At 34.1% G+C, this 22,694-nt stretch overlaps 1 long non-coding RNA gene across 1 annotated transcript in view; it reads right to left on the reverse strand.

Moving 5' to 3' along the window:
* Positions 1 to 802: 802 nt before the first annotated feature.
* Positions 803 to 22,694, reverse strand: part of LOC136831710 (uncharacterized) — a 179,938-nt gene continuing 158,046 nt past the window's right edge. The window contains exon 3 of the long non-coding RNA XR_010850957.1: positions 803 to 1,734. This is a non-coding gene — a long non-coding RNA (uncharacterized lncRNA). The remainder of the gene's footprint in view (positions 1,735 to 22,694) is intronic.

Consider the following 22,694-nt stretch of genomic DNA (forward strand, 5'->3'; position numbering starts at 1 on the left):
ATATATATACATATATATATATATATATATATATATATATATATATATATATATATATATATATATATATATATATATATATATATATATATATATATATATATATATATATATAGACAGACAGATAGATAATCAACACACAATCACGTGTGGAACAGAAATAAATGTCTGACTCACATCAGCATCAGAATCGAACCCAGACCTTTCAATTGAAAAGCAAGTGCACTGCCCACTAGGCCGTACAAGTCATAAAAGAAGTTGGAACCTGAGGGCAACTGCACCCAAGGTGCAAAATTTCCCACTATTCCTAATGTTAGATAGTTCTGGGTTGGATATTTTACACTATGTACGGAAACTAATGCCCATATGCGCATCACATCTCACTTTAAGCAGGCGGCGCGTGTTGCCAACGTAATTTTGCCTACTGCATCGGCAGCTAGTATAAGTACAGACAACCCCGGACTGCATTAAGGGATAACAACAATATTTTAATATAGGTACAATAAAATGACCTTACCCCCATCCCGATTATTTTTTATACGTTTTTCCATACAAATAAGAATCTGAATGAGTAGTAAATGAAGAAGCTTACATCTCGAAGATTTGAAGAGTGCCAGCATCTCCGCTCCACCAAGAAAAATACACACACATATTATACATATATATATATATATATATATATATATATATATATATATATATATATATATATATATATATATATATATATATATATATATATATATATATATATATATATATATATATATATATATATATACAATCTGGGATTGTGTATGAATAACATGTGTAGTTTTTAAACTTTTTGTTGTTTTTTTCAAGTGAGGATACCTCAGGCGTGAAGTGCACACTCCTCTGCTTCTTTGTATGTTCGGACAATAATGCAAAGGCCAGTTTTCTTAGTCCGTTTTACATCGCAATCAAAATTGCGGGGTCTTCGGCGAAACATGCAAAAAAAAAAAAAAAAAAATCGAAAAACATGTTTAAAGTTTTCGGTTTGAAAATGCCATAACTTCTGTATTTCTGGAGGCACTAAGTTCGTTTTTTAAAGATAATCCTTTGCATCCTTATCCTTGCAACATCGTGTGAGGAAAAAAACAAAGTCAAGAAGTCTAATCTTTAAGCAGGAAGGCATCCTTAAAATGGAGTGAGGTATGGATTTTTCATTAACATAGCACGCTTCCTCAATCTCATGCTAGCTATAACACTAAGTCTTTTAGGAAACGAGAGACCTTCATGAAAATATAAAATGATGAAAATTTGATGTTGTTTGATGCCTCACGCAAAACCCCTTTAAACAACCTTAGGAAATGAAAATGAATACCCAAACGCACCTAACAGAAACACCCCCTGCCTCTATAGAATTCTCTTTGAACGCCTACTACTGCAAAACTAGCGAGTGAAAAAAGATGGAAAGCTAATTACTCGTCAGTGAATGAAAGATGTATTTTATCAGAATTATAAAATCAGATAATATTAATAATAATAATAATAATAATGAAAACAAATGGACATACAGCACTAGGATTATCAAGGACTTTTGCACGAATTTAATTCACAAAAACAAAGAAAATACACAGAGAAAGCAGACGAAAATCAAAATAGAGTAAACATATAAACAACCTACATAAAAAAATCAACGTCTTTATAAAAAATTTATCTACCAAAATATAATGTTTTAATACTCACCAAAACCGGGACAGCGCGTAAGTTCTGAAAGCGGCGAAAAAAATACAAGATTAATATGAAATTTCCAACAAGCTTTGATCAATGTTATTAGCGTGCGTTATTGCACCACGTTGTAACTCTCTCTCTCTCTCTCTCTCTCTCTCTCTCTCTCTCTCTCTCTCTCTCTCTCTCTCTCTCTTAGAAAACTACCACGGCATTAGGCGGCAAGAACCGTTTCCTAGTCTTCAACAAAGCGTGGGTCAGCAAAGGAGGGACCGAAGATGAGAAGATGCTAGGACGACAAAGGATGACTCAGCATAATGTAAGAGGCGGTTATCACTGTCTGTGTCCCATCCCAGGAGTCATCTTGCCTTCTCCCTTGACCCTGTTGCCCATAACTCCTTTTGTCGTGTTAGGGCCCTGAAGCTCCTCCTCACAAAATTAGGCTGAAAATACGGGATGTGCGATTCTTGATCTTTCGGTTCCTTTTGCTTAACCACTTTATCTTTCGGGAAATTTTGGGGACAAGTCGTCCTGGGAAAGACTGAAGGGTCACTTGAAGGACACAAAGCGACCCCAGTTAACTACAATTTTCTACACTGGAAACCTGGTCGAAAAGCTTGAAGCCCTCTTTACTGTAAATCATCAGGAAATTCGTTGGTCACAAAAAGTTGAGGTGCTTTCGAAAATCTGCGGCTTATGTGTTATTTCTCTAAAATCAATGGCAACAAAATTACCCTTCAACATGTTAATTACATTGTTTTTACTGATGATTTTATCTGGGCAACATAATTTGAATGCTGAAAATGGTCTCTACATTCTTCAACTTCCGTTCAATGTAGCAAATGCTTCTACCCCATGGCTAGTACGATTGAACTCGCTAAAAAAAAAAAAAAAAAAAAACTCTGTTTTTGTCTGTGTCTCCCGAAGGCATACATGACGATATGGGTATTATATTTTGGCCTCCACAACAGTCACAAAAACTCCTGAGGGCATGCAACGTATTGCCCTAGTTGCCCTTGTCTTTAGAGCCATTTCTACAAGAAGCTTGCAATTCCATCGGAGCATCGCCCGCCTTGAGTTTCGTCTCATACAAAAATATTCCTTTTGTTCCATTAATATCAAGATGAAGAAATGACAAAACCAAAGCTTACTTTGCAATACATGATACCAAAACTAGCTTTCCGCAAAAGAATGCTCATTGTAGATGCATTGCCTTACAATTTACGTTTTGTGGGTCCTCCCGTTTACCCATACCTTCTAACAAAGTCTGGATAGTCTTGGCACTTATATCAGCAACAGCATTATCCTCTCTCTTAGGGTGCTCATTAGCAATTTACGAAGCTAGTTTATCACAGTTCGAGCATGTTTATTGGTTGGGGTGTTTGAAGAACATGTATTCTTTGGTGAATAAATGAGTACAAAACGTTCCTGACACCCCTTCTTCATCCGAGTGTGTTTCTGACAGCCATGAAACTTAGTCAGATACACACCACCAAAGATAATCCAACGTACAGGTACCTCCAGTGTGGTACCTTAATCCGCGTATAACGGATGGCACTGACAGGCTAAAGACTCGTGTTCATAAGCATGCTGCAATTTTAGCCCAGTTACTGTCAGCAGGCAGGCTTTTAACTCTTATCAAAAGTAGGAGTGCCAGTGAGATGATTTTCTTATCTACGAGGTTTTCAGTTTCCCTAATTCCATTCCTTGCAACAGAGTCCTTACGACTAATCCCGAACATTTCCTATGAAAACACCGAAAACACAAAAACAAAAAATAAAAAAAAACACTGGAGCTGCTTAATCAGTCCATTAGAGTTGTTCCGTTTCACTGGAACTTCCATCACGTAACCTTGAAAGTGTTCATTTTCACAATTAGAGTCCCGGGTTGCCCGACAATTTTCAAATTTGGCATTAATGGCCGCCTCCTACATCTATGACTCGTTTATCTAAACAGGTCATCCTATTTTCCCTTTTCCAACCCTTTTTCGTTTTAATCCTAACATTTTCCTGCCCAACACTACACTGTTGGTTTAGCAACATATTTTTAACTACTTTTCAAGATTATGTACCACCGTGCGTCCAGCCTTTTCTATTTCCACTTTACCCACGTGACAAGCACTCTTCTTACGGAAGCACCTTAATCAAACTTTGTCTGCGTGAGAACTCTCAGACCATGCTTCCCATGGGTGGTAGCTTTATGACTATGTGACCTGGATGCACCCCCTTCTTTAGCACAAGCATGGCTTGTACTCCTCGGAGGATCTTCAAATAAATATATCATAAGATGTATTACTATAACCCTCATGCTAATGCCCTATCATATAATCAAAATTTAATTCATCAACATTTCGAAGAGATTCTGGCCTCTACCTGGAGTAATCCATAAATAACATTGGTTTGCAAGACACAACAAATGTAATGTGATGATACCACCATCTGAAAATTGTTTATACTTGCACTTGATAACATTATTAAGCTGATGCCGTCATTTTAAAGCTGATAATGTCCCGAGAAAGTATCCAATCTAAGAAAATTCTCGGAAATCAAAAGCCATGAGAACACCACATGCGGATACACCCTGAGATTTGTTTACCATGAGTGACTCTCAGCCCCAAGCCAGGTGCTACCTCTCGGTGGCTGAGAAGCTTCTGTCGCTCAGAAAATTTAGGCCATTTTCAACAAGTGTGCTGAAGTGCTCTTTAATAATAATAATAATAATAAATATAATAATAATAATAATAATAATAATAATAATAATAATATATATATATATATATATATATATATGTGTATGTATGTATGTATGTGTGTGTGTATATATATATATATATGTGTGTATGTATAAAATTCAGAAAGATTTTCTAAATTATAGTTTTCGTTGTCACACCAAACCAAGAAAATATGAAAGATATGATTTTATGATAGTGTCGTATACAACAGTCTAAGGTCTTGCAAGGATGGCGTGAGTGACCTTTAAAAAGCACGTTCAAAAAGAAGGACTCCTCATGATGTACGTATATATGATATATATATATATGTACATACATGTATGTATAAAATTCAGAAAAGATTTCTAAATTATATGTACACACAACAAGAAAATATATATATTTTATGATATATATATATGCAAGGATGGCGTGAGTATATATATCAAAATAGGATCCTCATGATATATATATATATATGTACATACATATATATACACACACAAAAAATAAATATATATATATATATATATATATATATATATATATATATATATATATATATGATTACTATATAAAATTACTATTAAAACAGAATTCAGTGTCAGTAAAGGATGCCCATAACCATACACAAATGGAGTGGAAAACACCATTATATTTCGGAAACAGCTATTTCCCCTTTCCAAAAAATAATGGATTAGAAGATGCTAAAGTCGTATATCCAGTAAATACAGATTCATGTCATTATACTTGGCGAAGCCTTCAGAAGACAGGCCACAGGGTCGAGATTATGTGACCGCCAACCCGGGCTTCTCTCTCTCTCGATATTTCTTTGATGATTGTTGTTCAGATGTGTTGTCGATGACGTCGAAATTCCAAGATCCTTGAGAAGTTATTATATTTGTTCCTTTGATTAAGGTGGATTCTGTCATTTGACCTTTGAACCAACAGCTGGTCTTGAAAGAATGCTAATTGTTAATTTACAAATGGAATACTTTAACACGATGATAACAGACCCGATAATAGCAAAGGGCAAGGTCTGGATGGGATGTGTAGATTATACCTGAAATTCTTGGGATACTCGTAGCGGCGACTTTCAAGAATTCGTCTCCAAATTAAACTTGTAAAAAGCATCAAATTCACATAAAAATTGAAAACGACAACAGAAAACCGACTTTTGCATTACCCTACATTCACTAACAGTTACTCCGATATCTCACAGTTAAAATAACCTTATCCTGTTATTTCTGTTTAAGAACCCTCATGATTGTTCTCCAAAAAAATTACACCAAGAATTTAAATATACAGGTAAACTATCATCTTTAAAATGCCCTAAATGTTTTATCGTAACTCAAAAGATAATCCTATTAATAGTTATTCATAAAATAAAAATCCAGTACTCAGACTACATTGAAAAATTATGCCTAATCCGAGGAATTGCCAGTATTTTGTTTTTATCTACCCAATACTCTCAATAAAGCTGTAGTCACTGTTCAACAAAAAACAAAAACCCAGAGATATCGGTGTACATAACATTTCGTCTCTAGTGTGATAAACCTTAGAAAGTTTGCTTTGGAAAATCCCTTTCTCAAAGAATAATCCAACTTTACCGTTCAATCAGATTCCGGCGCCGAAATTTGGCATCTTCAACCTTAGAAATAATTCGAAACATCATTTCAACTGGAATCTGCCAAGCTCTGTTATCAAGAGCGGCTGCCTGTTCAAAGACCAAATGTCAGAATTTGCTCTAATCAATGAACAAGCAATGAATATCTCCTAAGGACCCTGGAAATACCATTCAATCAAGACATATTTCTACAACGAGTATTGTTAAAGACGATCGAAAAGATGATCTTGGGTCAGCGGTCACTTATTCTCGCCCCTGTGGCCTGTCTACTGGAAGTTCCCCTTTGTATCTATCACATTTGCATATCCCTTTGTATTTTTATTATAATATATTTATATATATTATATATATATATATATATATATATATATATATATATATATATATATATATATATATATATATATATATATATATATATATATATATATATATATATATATATATATAAATATATATATATATATATATATATATATATATATATATATATATATATATATATATATATATATATATATATATATATATATATATATATATATATGTATATAACTCAAAAAATCCCACAACATAAAATGGCAGGCAGAGGTTCAGTAAAGCGCTTTCACGTTCTGTGCTCCGTTGATGCGTTAATAAACGTGAAAGCTATTGGTACTGAACTTTGCCTGTCAGTTTCCTAAACAGGGCTTTTCGCTATTATACTTTATATTACTGAAGTCACGTGACTTTACTTTAAAAGGATGTTATATACATACATACATATATATATTTTATATTTTCATATATGCTATATATATATCGTTGTTTTATATATATATATATACTTTTGACATTTTTTTACCTGTGGTAATTGAAGATATATTAACATATAAATATATATATATATATATATATCATATGAATATAATATATATATATATATATGAAATACACACACAGTATATACTAGACTATATATTTACGTGTTTTTGTATATATATATATATATATATATATATATATATATATATATATATATATATATATATATATATATATATATATATATATATATATATATATATATATATATATATGCATATATACTCATTTATATTATACTGTATATGATGTGTGTAAATATATATATATATATTTTTATATATATATATATATAATATATATATATATATATATATATATATATATAATATTCACATTAAACGCCAGCAGTGAAAAGACTACCATGCTCAGTGGAGAATATCTCCTCCTGTAGGTCTGATGGTTTTCGCCACTTTATTTCCAACCCACTGATTCTTTGTGACTGATACAGAAGTTTATTAGGAATGTCACAAATATATATACTACAGGAACAGTACTGACAGCAACATGAAGGGAAAGTTAGAGACTACATATCCACCCACAGGCCAGTGCCAAGGTAGGAGCTCCTTGGCACTTTTTAAAACTCATTTGGCCTGTGGCTGGATATTGTTTTTATTCTCTAACGGTTGTTTATGTTCGTCAGCAATACCTGTTCATTTGTAGTATATATTTGTGACTTCTAATACTCTGTATTAGTCCAGTTTACTTTCAATGGCTTGGAAATAAAAGTCGAAACGACGGTCAGATTTTTTTCTTTTTTTTTTTGACAACAATAATGGTTTATTTTTCTCACTTTGGTAATGTAATTTGATAAATGAATCACTTTATTACAAAAGTGATTATAATCGTTTCATATATATATATATATATATTATATATATATATATATATATATACGAATATATCACCATATATATATATATATATGATTAATAATATCGAATAGAAATATATATATATATTGTTATGTGTGAATTGTGTGTGTGTGTGTGTGTGTGTGTGTGTGCAAAACATTTTGAGTGACTTACATAAGCTTGCCTTGTATCATTCCTAAACATGATAAAGCGCCGAATCGCATTAACAAATCGTGTCATAAGTCATGAATGTTTAGACCTACTAACGCGCTAACTACCCACTTGATTTATTTCCCAACATGCTGCTTAGTTTATCGCATGATATAATATTTACTCTAATTGCTAATTTATCACTATTTGACAGTAATGAACACCCTTTAAGCAAATCTCTGTAGCTTTCTCAAACAGAACCAACATGACAGTGAGAATTATCTCTTCAACGGTATCGGAATTTTGCGGATGACCTCAGTCAACGCGGAAAAACATCAAGACGAAAGACCAGTTTCGTTTGAGAAATTTTGACGATTTTACTTCTGAAGGACAGGTGTTGCATAGAAATGATACAGCTGTTTGCTGTTTTAATATTATTCCGTTTTAACACGTGGGGCCAAGATATTTAGGTTGGCCAAAGAAATTTACACAATTATAATGTAAAAATTCTGTAATTAGTAAAATATATAGCTAATGCATTCCATAAACCTGTATTTGAAATGATAGAGCCAGTGGGGGGCCAAGCATCTGACTGGGGGACCCCACCCCCCGGGCCCCCCATAGCGACGTCACTGATCAGTGGTTCTAAACCGGGATCTACGTGGAATCTGGGGTCCATGTAGCATGTAACATTACTGGAGGTCCACACACAAAAAATAACGAATTGGGGGTCAAAGGTGATATTGTAGTGGTCCATAGAGGAATTCTACTGCAGAACAGGTGTTATTATTGAGAATGAAAATTTCTACAGTAATCTACGCCATACTTAAATACTAAAAGCAGAAATATTCATGTAGGTTTGAATTTTTATGGCAATCAAGTACAAGAAGAAACCTGATATTTTACAGTGGCAAGAACAAACGGTAGTGAAAATCACCCATCTTTTCCCAGGTAGCAGGCAGCGACCTCAGATGTTTGTTTTCATGATGAATATCTACCCCCCTCTCTCTCTCTCTCTCTCTCTCTCTCTCTCTCTCTCTCTCTCTCTCTCTGACAAAGGTCAAAGAGAGATTATAATCTATTTTACCTTGAGGGTTGAAGGGGCTCAGAACCAAAAAGGTGCATTTGCTGTAGCCCTGATTGTCCCACTAACACGACTTGCTTTGCCTGGAACGCTGTTTTCATATGTTCCAAAAAGTTCACAGCTGGATTAAATCCAATTTTCCTTCAGATTTTTCATCCTAACTCTAGTTATGAACAATAATTCTAGGCTTTGGTATTGATATTTGAGATTAATAACTAATTAATAGCTAATTTGCAAGTAAAACAGTTTGCCCTTCAGCTTGATGAATCCACTTTAAGAGATACAGAAGTTATTCTATTAGCATTTGTCCTTGATGATCAAGGACCCAGAGAGGAAATGCTCTTTGCCAGAAGTCTTAGAACAGACACAAAAGGTGAAAAATTTTGTATGAAGTTGTTACTTATTTCAAGGAAAGCAATATTCCACTCAAAAATATAATTACATGTGCTACTGATGGTGCACCATACATGACTAGCAGATACAAAGGTTTTATTACACTCTTGAAAAAGGCTGTTCCCGAAGTATTTTGCATACACTGTGTGATACACCGTCAACACTTAGTTGCAAAGCAATTGGACGGACGTCTGCATGATGCCCTTAGTGTTGTGATAAGAGTGGTTAACAATATTAAATCAAATTCTCTTCGAGATCGACTCTCGTAAATTCTGCAAAGGAAATGGAGAAGAGTTTGAACGCCTCGTAATGCATAGTAAGGTGAGGTTCATCAAAGGGGAAATGTCTTCATCGTTTTATTGCACTTTGGGACAATATTGTCTATTTTCTGGCTAACACCCAGCTTGGAGAACAACTGCTTGCAACTAAATGTGATGTACTTTACTTATCAGATATATCTGAAAAAATCAATTTACTTAATAAACTGCTCCAAGGAAAAAACTTTGATCTCATAATCAATAAAGGTGCTATTACTGCTTTTCTGAGAAAATTAATATCAGACGTCGTGCATTTGAACAGTTTCCTCGTTTGGCCTCGAGTACCAGCGATTTGCACGATGATGACCTTGCACTGTATGGTGAATATTTGGAAAATTTGCATGAAAATATGCAAGCTCGGTTTAGTGACCTACTCATGATGTATATACCAACCTGGGTGGCGATTCCTTTTGAAGTTAATACTGCCGATGTAGACATTTTTTTTACAGGAGACCCTCATTGAATTACAAAGTGATGAAATATTGCACGCAAAAATCAAAGTTGGGGAGCATAACACGGAAAGCAAATGACACTACTAAAAAGTACCCACTACTCTGGGATAGAGCACAGCTCTACGTTATAGCTTTTCCATCATCTGACCTGCTTGAATCAGGATTTAGTCGTGCTTTTCACTTATTATCAGAAGCTCGTAATAGACTCGACATTGTGAAAAAGGGTTATCTTCGACTATCACTGACACTGATAGAGCCGAATAAAATCAAAAAAAAAAAAAAAAACTAGCTGAGCAGCATCAACCACAGTGATCTCATTGAATAAATCCGCATTTTTAAAATGGTTTATTATGAATTATTTACTAGTGTACATAAATGCCCTATAGAATTTGATTGTGAAATAAGTTTATTTGCATTAAATTAGTTTTCCTTCATAATAAAGCATAATCATTTACTATTTCTTTAATTTTTTTATACAACTAATTTACTTTTTTATTAGTGAAAAATATAATAATCTTTTTTTCCCGTGCAATGGCTATGGGAGGTCCACCAAAAAAATTAAGAGGAAAAGGGGTCCATGGGTAAAAAAAGGTTGAGAACCACTGGTTTAAATACTATATTAAAGTACATACTCAACAAAAATAATTGTTCGTTCAACATTTATACCTTGTATGCAACACACTCATTTGTTTTCATTATAATTTATAATTATGTATGTAACTGCAGACTCAGGCATATACACATGAAAAATGTCTCTTTAGTAATTATAGACAAGCTTATCATTTAGATTCAAATTATTTAATGAACATTATGTTTAAGCATGTTGTGAGTTGCTTAGGAAGCTTAATTTAAATAAGGTTTCCTCCATCATTGCTTCACAAACAAATGAAAACTTTTTTTTCATAATTCTTGAAAATTTTCTCATTCTTGTAGAGCACATACCAAAAATCATTTCCTATAAAATGTAAACAGAACACCTCAGTTTAAGCAAACGTTGCTTCGTATAATGACAGTAAGACAAAGACAAAATCAGTGACATCGACGCCTATGATACGCAATGTTCATTCGCAATAAAGGATGCTACCTTGTGCCTCTATCATATCCATTACCAACTAATCGCTTTTAAACCGCTCCAAACTAAGATTGATCTTTTCTTCAGTTTATTTCTCTCCACTTACGAATGCATTTCTAGTCTTACAGAACATGGACAGTAACTATTAAAAGCTTATTTCCCTACTGAGCAGAGACCGCACAAATGAACTTACTCATGTAAGTTCTGAATCTTCGAACATACAAAAATGAAATCTTTCTCGTTTCACCAGGATATTTACGATGGAGTCAGCATAATAAAGTATAATTAATTAATTAATATATTAGCTACGTACCTAACGCAATTAAGCCTAAATATTCGAGTACTTCATTAGTTGCGACACCCACTATTCACGTCACTTTGCTATTTTTTGTGAAATATAAGTTCCTCAGTAAAGAAGGGATAAAGGAGTATGGAAGCTATGAAAGAGACTGTCAGTGAATATGAAGAAATTGCCTACATAAGAAATGATCCATTTCATGTTTATACTACCGTACAAAATAACTTATCTTCCGTTATAAAAATAAAGACACCAATAGAAATGAAGGGTCAGTATTTTTGAAAACAGACTCAACGAATTATTTGATTCCAGGATTGGGAATTTCGCTATTTACCTGAATCGAACGAATCTTTTTCAATGATGTCATCGATGTTTGTGCTGGCTGGCACTTGTATGACGTGACCTAGCATGACATAAAAGTCGTTTTCTTTTGGCCTCTGGTACATCGACTTCACGCATGAAGCTTCCTTATTCAAACCTTATTTGCGTTAATATATTACCTTTGCTTCCGTTTACATTTAATAATTTTTTTCTATCATTCCAACAATAATCTTCATTATTAATTTTCTAATAGCTTCGAAATTAAAGGAGAAACTACAGCTTCATTTTTTTTTTCTAAACAATACCAATAAGCAATTTGCGTTGGAAGAAAAGGTTCAAAAGAGAAAATTAAATATCTGAATACCCTTCGCGCGTGATAAAACTTGAAAAAATGCAAATGAGACCTCGGATAAAACTTACAGAGAATGATAACGTTTTTCTACCGGACGGAATCTTATAGCACTCCGCGTGATGCATCATTCTACCAGACTAAGAAGCACCTCCTACTGAAATGAAAGGCTTGTCATGCACGACGATTCATTTCATTACTATTTTTGGTCGCCACACACGGCTCTTACGATGCTAGTAGAAAAATGTATGGTTTCCCGATCAGAGGAATTTTCTGGTTGGCCTAAAGGATAATAATGTTCTTGGAACCTTGTAAAAACAAAATACAAAAAAAAAAATAAATAAAAAAAAAAAATACTGGTGGGTCTTAACCACGAGGACGCTGCTAGCCTCCTCATCAGAACAAATGTTTTTCAGAATCATTAAAACTGAAGTAGTAAGAAAACACCAATGCTTGGCATCAGGAAAAAATATTTGTTAAACTGGAGCTGCTCAATCCAAGGATGCAACACATATCACATACGTACACACACACACACACACACACACACACACACACACACACATATATATATATATATATATATATATATATATATATATATATATATATATATATATATATATATATATATATATATATATATATTTTATTTGTACGGATGTGATATGTTCGGCATGATTAATCATCAGTGATTTTTTTATGGTAACTCAAATTTCGATACGGAGATGTTTAAAAATTCTGGAGGCATTTTTTTATATTCATCAAAGAAAAGTTTGCTCCATTTACTAAAAATTCTTCTTTACCTTTTTCACCATTCCTGAACCTCGTTATTAAATAAAAATTTATTGGACTTAAACTTTCACCATAGCATTTTTAAAATATCTCTACTTCCCGGTATAAACAACTCTACAAAATCTCTTTACCTCGTTCATAGTTACATTCCATTTTTCGCTTTATGGCGTAATGAATTACATAACGTTCGTCATCAGGTTTCACAAAATGCTTCACAACGATCAATTTGAAAATTGGGTTTGTGTTAATAACATCACCTATTGATTTTGTTTGAGTGCGTGTTGTGTAACTGTATCTCTATCCCAGCACCCAGTGGTCTTTCCCTGCAATCTATACTTGTACATGGAGTAATAAATCTCTTTTTTATTATATTACCTACCGGCAGGAAACTTTTATTACCATGTTCGTTTTGATTACGAAGCTGGTTTGCCTAAAATTAATTTATCGCTGCAACATATGTTACAAATGGAGATTTTAAAACTCATTAGATTATTTATATACCCATGACACGAATATCCTGTTTTCCTAAAAATTAAATTATTTTATTCAGACGAAACGCAAATGCGTTGGTTTAACATATCAGGTGGTCGTACGATATTTAAAAATAATAACACAACTTATAGACATAAACAACAGCAATAATTATAAGTCGATTCCTTTGTTAAAGTCAAAGCATGTCTTCTTTTAGTGAAGTTGTAAACGATAGACTTTTGTTACTGAATGAGATAAGCACCTCATGGCAGAAAATATGGGACTGTCAATAACTTTAACTAAATTCTGCAACCAAATAGTCAATAGACCTAACACGGTTAGCAACGGTTCTAAATGAAGGCCTAAAGCAACCACGGTTCGTGGGTTGCGTCAACAGTGAAATCTTTTTCTTAGAAGCCGATGAATATCAAAAGAAACAATCATCCCCTTTTAAAATAAGTAAAAGTTTCTGAACCTTTTCCTGTGAATGAAATTCATCCGGAGCGCCATAAGACGACTATCAAAAGCGCAGGCACCGAAATGCTGACAATAAATGCACCGCAAATGTAATATTGCGGATGGAAGGAATTCGTCTCTGATCCGCTTCTGAGAACCCCCAGGGCCCGACTTTGAACAGTTCACTGCTGCTTTACACCTGTTCCCTTTCTTACATAGAGAGGTTCAGGTGGAATGGAATTGCGTTTTATGCAAAGACGGGGCCATAATGTGCCTGCGAACTCTCAGGAGAGAGAGAGAGAGAGAGAGAGAGAGAGAGAGAGAGAGAGAGAGAGAGAGAGAGAGAGAGAGAGAGAGAGAGAGGAGAGACTGGAGAGAGAGAGTGCTTTGGGCTAGCACTTTGGGGTCCATTCTCAAGTCTTATTAGGAGGAATTTATTATGAAGATAAAACAATGCTATTTCAGGTGGTGTTTTGTTAATAACCATCTATCACTAGAATAAAGTTTATGATGAATGAAATATCTTATTACACAACTCAAAATAAAATTTACTTCAAGTATGATAACACTTTATTGCCCTGGTGAGAACAACCTAGATAATAATTCAGTATCCTTTAATGCGCACTGTTCTTAAATGAAGTTTACTTTCAATCCATCTCTTTTAATCCTCGCTTAAATTTCAAAAAATCTTCATAAGGATCTGATATGACTTTTGTTCGTTTTCCACATAATATAATTACAAACGATAACATTATTCACACTGAGAGTCTGGTCGTTTCAGAATAAGTTTCCTTCAACAAAATTCCATTAGTATTTGATTAACTGCGATTTGCTTTTGCTAATAAATTTTGATTTTCTTCGTCACTGTTTAGCAAAATCACTTTGATAGTCCAGTAAATCTTTTGTTTGTTTCCATTACTTATTACTATTATCTTTTATTTTACTGATTCAGAAAAACCTTAGATAATCTGTCACTCTGTAATTATCGTATCCATCTCAAGCAATTCTTGTGTTTTGCTTCTTTTTCACTGAACTCCAGAGGAAGTTTTAATTGGCGAATACTTTCGAGACAGTCCCGTTAATTAAGGGTGATCAGTATTATCAGAAACGTTGCAGAAGTTTTCTAAGTTTTCTTTTATTAGTGCTTAACCCATCTGATATTGTCTCAGTATTTTTCACCGAAATATTTTTCCCTATTCCTAAGACATTTGAATCATTATTAATATTTTTGTTATCAACTTTTGCCTCAAGGACAACTTAAGTCAAAGTGAAAATAATTCTACTAATATAAGACATAAGGAATAATAATTATAGTTATTACTCTAATTATTACATTTTGTCTTAATCTAGACAACTTAAATCAAATAAATACAAATTCTAAACAACGATAGCATTCAGAAGAATAGTTATTCATTATTGTTGTTGTTGTTGTTGTTGTACTACACTTTGTAATCATTAATGATAATTAAAATAAAAATAAAACCAGCGCTGGAACGCTGAAATATCTAGAAATATAAGTACCATTAATACCTCTCGGGTGCAATTAATCCACATTAGCAATTCATTAGCAATCAAATTTTTAAGTCATAATTTTATTACGGTACCTCGTCCAGCAGTGATTAATGACACCGAAATCTATTTTCATTTTGGCTCCGCCTGTTACGAGATACTGTGTTACGCAGTCTATCGCACATTACGTTATAATAAAAGAATCATCAACAAAAAACAATGATGACAAGAATTATGTATTTGGAGACTGATTTTCGAACCCTTCACTAATGGACAGCAATGTAGAATGAGACCAACTAAATAACCACAAAAAATATGAAAACCAACAAAAATGATAAAACAAAAGAGAGTGAGGGAAAAGGAAACATAACGAGTCTTTTGCGATTGTTATTGGATTAAAAGCACAAGTCGCTTGACACTTCATCATACGTCACTTCGTGTCTCGCCTTTAACTGGCTGATGCAGGAGCGTCATCACTTCAATAATCCATGGTAGATGGTGCATGGGTGGGCAAGTACTCATGTTTTTTGTAAGCTTTCCTGTTATTGGTAGAAGCACGTACATCACTACATGTCGCTGTTTTTTTGCTTTTTAATGGCTGATAGACATATGCATCATAAGCACATCTTTCTCTAATCGTCTACATCCGGAAAGTATCAATGACAACGGGGTCAAGAGCGTTTTCCCTCTTTGAGCAGTCTCACGTGATCAAATCACTGTTTTGAACGTTTGGCAACTGTTCGCTGTATGCAATGCTTTACCCAGAATTGTGTTATGAGAATTATGTTATCAGGAATTATATTATGAGAGTGAGGTAGAAAATTTAGATTCTATTTTGGTAACCTGAAAACAGATTTTTTTCTTATAAACACGGATTTTGATCAGTTTTCGTGGGCAATGAATACCCGGCAAGTACAAGCTATGGGCAAACAAAACGTGATATAATTAGACAGAGTGTTCGTCTTTTGAAGGGGAGCAGCAAGACATGAAAAACATAAGAGAGTATGGATTTTTTTAATCAAAACTGAATTTGGGTAGATAATCGATTGTAAAATTTTGTGATCAAACACAAAAAATCTTTTGTGTATAGAATAGATCAGGAAGATGGAGTAGATAGTGAAATAATTGTGATGAAATCATAGAAATTAATACAATCCCATGCCCTGCCACCAATCTTGCAATTGTACTACGTTTTTTTTTTTTTTACCAAAGTTGGTGACTGGATTTTTTTGAACGTCAGTTAATTGAAAAACAAGAGAATTGTAAAAATCATTTAAAACAGACAAAACAACATTCAGTTTAGTTGTTATAAAAAAGATGAGTGCAGTCAGCTTAACGACCCACAGTTTCTCAGTCCGGTCAGCACGATCTCTGGGTATTTGCTTGCATGACTGGTAATAAGAATTTATACTGGTTATATTCTTTAAGGCTACACTTACGCTACATACCATAGGATGCTTGCTTTTTAACATTAACAATTACAGAATACTTTCAAGGGAATTATGTTTGGGGTTCTGCAACTGGCTACGTGGCAAGCATAGGCCGACCGTAGAAATTTGGGGTCAACTAATAAGCAGAGTCGAATTTTCTGGCAGAATTTCCACATGGTGCTCTAAAATCCGCAGTTCTCAGTATCCGTGGTAATTTCTGGAATGTACCTAAATTGTGTGTGTTTAGTATGTGTGTGTGTGTGTGAAAAAGTCACCAAAAATACTACTGTGTGTGTGTGTATATATATATCCATATATATATATACAAAAGTAACAATACTTGAATATATTATATGAATGTTTAAAATATACATACATATAGTTCTTAAAAAAACTCGGTTCTAAATTTCATATTGCATCAGATTTCGCTACTGATATCCTATATGTTTATCAGGGCACATGGTATTAAAAAAAATATATTATATATATCCTATATATAGTGGTATATATATATATATATGATATATACATACACATATATATATATAGTATATGGGAAATGTATAATCTGGCAAGATAAACTGTGTTATATTTAGAGACACAGCAGTCTTCTTCATTTTTTAGTTTATGGGTATGGTTATACATACCATTGATTTTTCCATATATATATACATTATGTATAGTATATGTATAAATATATATATATACATATATATATATATATATATTTATATATATATATATATATATATATATATATTATATGTATAGATAATAATATATCTGGATTTTCTGAGCCCATTAACGTATCCCTAAAACCCATTTGAAAGCGATTCCTGACATTTCCTTGCTAAATGACATAAGTAAGGTGAAATATAAAATTAATCAATTCGCGTTTCTTTTATTTAGTTCTTTACGTTTGCTCAGTATGGCAGGATTTCTTTTATGCGTTGCTAGTTTAACACAGAGTGCATTTTGGAGTGAAACCGGTTCATTACTTTGTATGCCGTAGTAACACGAGGTTTCAGCTGAATTAGCAATACCCTACAATAAAAGTGAATTGCAAGCAGACAAGAACTGGACATGAGCAGCTTGATGGGAAATACATGTACGAGTATTTACATGCCAGTGAACGAGGTCATTCATTTTTATTCCCATACGGATCTGGTGGAGATGGATATGAAGATTATCAAGTGATTGCAATGCAGTGGAGTTGAAGGCAATGTGGGAACCGTCTCAATTTATTTATATTAAAAACTTCTCCATAATATTTTTCCTTAACAGGAAATTTTCTTCTTAAATACAAAAGCAAAATCTAGCAAATCCAAGCGCGTTCGCAGGCCACAAACCTCCGTCAAGATATTCACGTTCCCAAATAGTTACATACCTATCTCCCCCAAAACCTAATCGCTAGCTGTGAGAGAGGAGTCCCACCTCGGTCAAATATTCTAAAAAAACAAGCAAACCAACCTAACAAAAATATAACCTCTTTGGGAAAGGTAGTTTCTTTCGCTTCGTGCGTTTCCTCATGGAACAATGAATTCAAGAGAAACATTTGTTTGATACTGCATATTTCAACTTGTTCATCATACACACCTGACAGCAAAAGGTTAAAAGTTCTCTCTCGAAATACAACAGAACTTTCGTTGGAGTTTGGGCATTACACTTTTAATGGTTCTAGTACAAACGTATATGAAAAATTAAATATCCATTACGTAAAGCTTCCTGGAAGGGATTCATGTTTTTTTACCTTGTATCACCAGTACTTACTCATGTAAACCATCAGTGCCTGTAAATTTCGTTGCGTTTACGTTATATTTCCATCATATCCAATCTAATATTTCCATTATTATTATTATTATTATTATTATTATTATTATTATTATTATTATTATTATTATTATTATTATTATTATTATTAAATTAGACACTCCAGATTCTATTATCTCTTCAACATGTTGCGCTCCGTTACCAAGATAATTTACGATTATAAATTCACAGTGTATTGTGCCCAAGTTGCATCTAGGTTATATAGGTCATATACACCATGGTCCGATACTGGAAAAGGTTGAGGTAAACATCGACAAAAGCAGATCCACTTCGGTTCCTGGACATAGAACGAAGGCTTCGTAATTCTGAAGTAGGCGGATGGTTTAGGATGACTTTGTGTATATTTGATCAAGTACATAATGTATAACACATACATGCTATTAAACACATACGGTGAATTATTGGACATTTTAGTTAACCTTTGCAGAGATGAATGTTTACGTATCTCATGCTGTTTGCATGAGATTGTTTTTTCTTGTATGAAGCATTTATACATACATACACACATATACTGAATAAAACACATACACACACAACATACACAAATATATATACAATCCCGCATCAGATTTATATATATATATATATATATATTTATATATAATATACATATGCTCCATATTATAAATATATATATATATATATATATATAGATAAATTTATATATACATATATACATACATATACATATTATATATATATACGGCCCAATATATATATATATATATATATATATATATATTATATATCCCATATATATATATATACTAATATATCCTCTAGAGTTGTTAACCATTGAGTCATCAATGGTTCTCCACTGAAGTCACTGAAAGGTTTTTGTGTCACGGGTTCTTTTGTCCCAACGATTCCAATTCATTTATCACTTATATAAATTCCCCTTCTGCGACAATTCTCAACACACACACACACACACACATACACACACACACATACATTATATGTATATATATATATATATATATATATATATATATATATATATATATATATATATATATATATATATACCCTAGGCTTCAAATTAATTTTCGATTTTATCTGATTTAATTCAAACGCCTTTAAAAAAAACCGTAACCTTGGATTTCTCTGCCCTAAGACGGTGATTATGAAAGCTTTTGTCTGCTCAGTTAGATATCTAAGGCTATTTTTTCATAAGGAAATATTTTAATCGTTTAGCCACAGAGGCTGATTGAGTTTGTATGTGGAATTATTTTGAAGGGTTGCATAATGATAGTCGACGCGAATGCTATTATATAAAAAATCAAAAGGGAAACGTTACCTAAAGTCGGAGTTTAAACGCCTGACTGACCGGAGTGAGTAAGGATAATTAATTGATGGATTTTATCCAGAAAAAACATCTAACCATCCGTTCACAGGAAAAGGTAAACAGAGATATTGTGGGAATTATAGAATTTTCTAAAGGTGGTTGTAATATGTTTGAAAGGTTGAATGATGCATGCACTAAATTATTAAAATCGTGTAGTATATTACCCATGGATTTACAATACGAATTTTAAACGATGTAAAATGTCAGTGATAATAATATATGTATGGTATATGACTATATGGTAATATGGTGAGGAGAGAGAGAGAGAGAGAGAGAGAGAGAGAGAGAGAGAGAGAGAGAGAGAGAGAGAGAGAGAGAGAGAGGAAGGAAGGAAGGAAGAACTCGAAGCTTCAGAAGAGGCTCTTTGCAGATCCTGGAACCCTACTGTGGATCCTGGAGCCCCTTGAGACTGGAATTCCCAGATCTGTTCATCATGTGGCGTATCCGAAAACTAAGCTTTTGTCGACTGCCTTCAACTGTATATACAGTAATGATGGTTGTCAACTGCTTTGATTTCTTGTATGTTTCCGCTATGGTACTACTAGCTGTCAGGATTTTGGCTTGTTTGGTAGTTTTGCGACTTAAAATGGACAATGTTAAAATTGGACTGAAATCGAACTATGTTAATACTCGATTTGAGATGACCCATTCTACTACTGGATTTAAATCTGGCAACGTTAATACTGGACCGCAATCTGAACTCGGATTATCTGGAATTCAGGAAACGAGACTCGAGGGAGATGTCATCCGTTCCATTGATGGTGGCTGGAGGACTTCATGTCCTATTGCTACAGTCGCCGCCGGACTTGTTGTGACCTCCCTTGCTTTCGTTGCCTGGAGGAAACTCAATCATCATAAGAAGACCCAGAAGGAGCTACAAGAAAAACTGGAAAAGCTGACGAACGATAAAGCTGGTCTGGAGAAGGAAATAACATCAAGAACGGCAAAAGAAGGAGAACTTAAGAAAGAAAATGTGGATTTGCAAGAGCAATTATTTGATGCCTTCAGGACCGTTCAGGATATGGAAAGTGTTTTGAGAGAAAAAGACGATGAAAATGTTAATTTGATTAATCAGATGGAAGACAAGGATTGTATGATTCAGAATTTGTTGGCTGAGAACGAGGAAATGAAACAAGAACAAGAACATTTAGATGAGGAATTAAGCGATGCCGTCAGTACCATCGAGGACATGGAAAGTCTTCTGGAAGAAAAAAAGACGATGAAAAGGTTGATTTGATTAATCAGATGGAGGATAAAGATCATCATATCCAAGATAAAATGAACCAAGAACGTGAATTGCTTGAAGAGAAATTAAGAGAGGCCGCCAACAGCATTGAGGATATGAAAAAACATTTGCAAAAAGAAGTAGTTTTAAAATCAGAATTAATGTATCTCCACGGCAAATTGACAGAGGGCAAGGAACGTCAAATTCAGTGTCTGCTGGCTGAGAAGCAGGAAATGAAAAAAGAACAGGAACATCTGAAAGAGGAATTAAGAGATGCCGCCAACACCATTGAGGATCTGGAAAGGCGTTTGAAAGAACAAGAAGCTGTAAATGAAGATTTGAAATATGTCGGTGGCAAAGTGATGGACGCCTATGATGGTCAGATTCAGGATTTGTTGGCCAATGAGGAGCGACTGGAAAAGAATAATGAACTTTTGAAGGAAAAGCTAGCAGAGGCCCGCAATGAGTTGGAGTTTACGGAAAAGCTATCAGAAGAAAAAGAAGATGAAATAAATGGGTTGATATATTATTATGACAGTCAGATGGAAGACGCGGATCTTCTGATGCAAGATTTGTTGGCTAATGCAGGCAAAATGAAGGAAGAAAATGAGCTTTTGAAAGGAAGCTTAGCAGAGGCACTTTGTAACATTGAGGAGTTTGCAAAAGAATGTGAAGTCTTAAAGGAAAGCAAGGAAAAGGCAGAAAATGATGCCAAAGAACTACAAAGGCTGCAGGAAGAAGCATTAAGGATGCAAGACAAATACATGTTGATGGGAGTTCTTCACAGGATTGCCCAAAGGGATTTCGAATTAGAACGCATTGCGAGGGAGGAGCATGAGGACACAGAGACTGGAGGAGAGACACAAGATACTGCAAGTCAAGATCATGGCCAAGAAACTAACCCAGGAGTTCTGCTGTGCCCAAAATGACAATAGAGGATACTTGAAAAAACAATGGTTAGATGTAACCGACATCGTGGAGGACATTCTGTATAGAGACAAAATGCCTCCTAAGGAAATGGAAGGAAATTCTGGTAAAAACGACAACTAAAGGACCGAATGAAGAAATGGATGATAACGAAAGAAAAAGATATAGAACTGAAGAGAAGGCTGGTCAAGAGTCTTGGTTAAGGAGAGGTTCCTGCTTCTGAGGCAGCACAGCACAGGGATGGACATGTGCTTGTAATCTGGAGGAGACCAGGACTTTGTGGTACAGAAGACCAGGACATTCCTCGATATGCTTGTGGAAGCATCTCTGCAGATGGAGAGAGAGACTACAGCGGCAGGTACAGTAGGAATGGCAGCACGTGCCCCAAGACAGGACTCTTGCGCACCCACTCTTCTGCCACATGATGCCCTCGGGTATGGGGTATCGATGCCGATTCACATATGTGTGTTAGGCAACCACTGGCGCGGCGTAAGAACCCGTAAGTTTCATGCCTACTTCA

This window comes from Macrobrachium rosenbergii, chromosome 48 (genome assembly GCF_040412425.1).
Source record: "Macrobrachium rosenbergii isolate ZJJX-2024 chromosome 48, ASM4041242v1, whole genome shotgun sequence".
NCBI classification, from domain to species: Eukaryota; Metazoa; Arthropoda; class Malacostraca; order Decapoda; family Palaemonidae; genus Macrobrachium; species Macrobrachium rosenbergii.